The following is a 238-nucleotide window of genomic DNA, read 5'->3' on the forward strand; positions in this document are numbered from 1 at the left end:
GTGTTCCAGCTGTGGTATTGTGAGTGGCAGCTGTTCCTGCTCGGGGCCGTGGGTCTTCCATCACAAGAGTGTCAGCTGTGTTGAGAGAGAATAGGTGGGGAGGCCCTAGCTGTCTGGCCTCGGCATGGGCCTTCGCCCCCTGTCTCCCCACCATCTCCGTGGGCCTTCGCCTCCCGTCTCCCCACCGTCTCCCTGGGCCTTCACCCCCCTCCGCCGCCCGTCCCACTGGGCCTTCGCC

General features: G+C 66.0%; 1 protein-coding gene across 47 annotated transcripts in view; it reads left to right on the forward strand.

Annotated features, from left to right (window-relative positions):
* The window catches only part of SUN1 (Sad1 and UNC84 domain containing 1), a 59,941-nt gene that overhangs the window by 52,057 nt on the left and 7,646 nt on the right, over positions 1-238 (forward strand). The gene's annotated exons all lie outside the window — the stretch shown is intronic.

This window comes from Pongo pygmaeus, chromosome 6, assembly GCF_028885625.2.
Source record: "Pongo pygmaeus isolate AG05252 chromosome 6, NHGRI_mPonPyg2-v2.0_pri, whole genome shotgun sequence".
Lineage (NCBI taxonomy): Eukaryota > Metazoa > Chordata > Mammalia > Primates > Hominidae > Pongo > Pongo pygmaeus.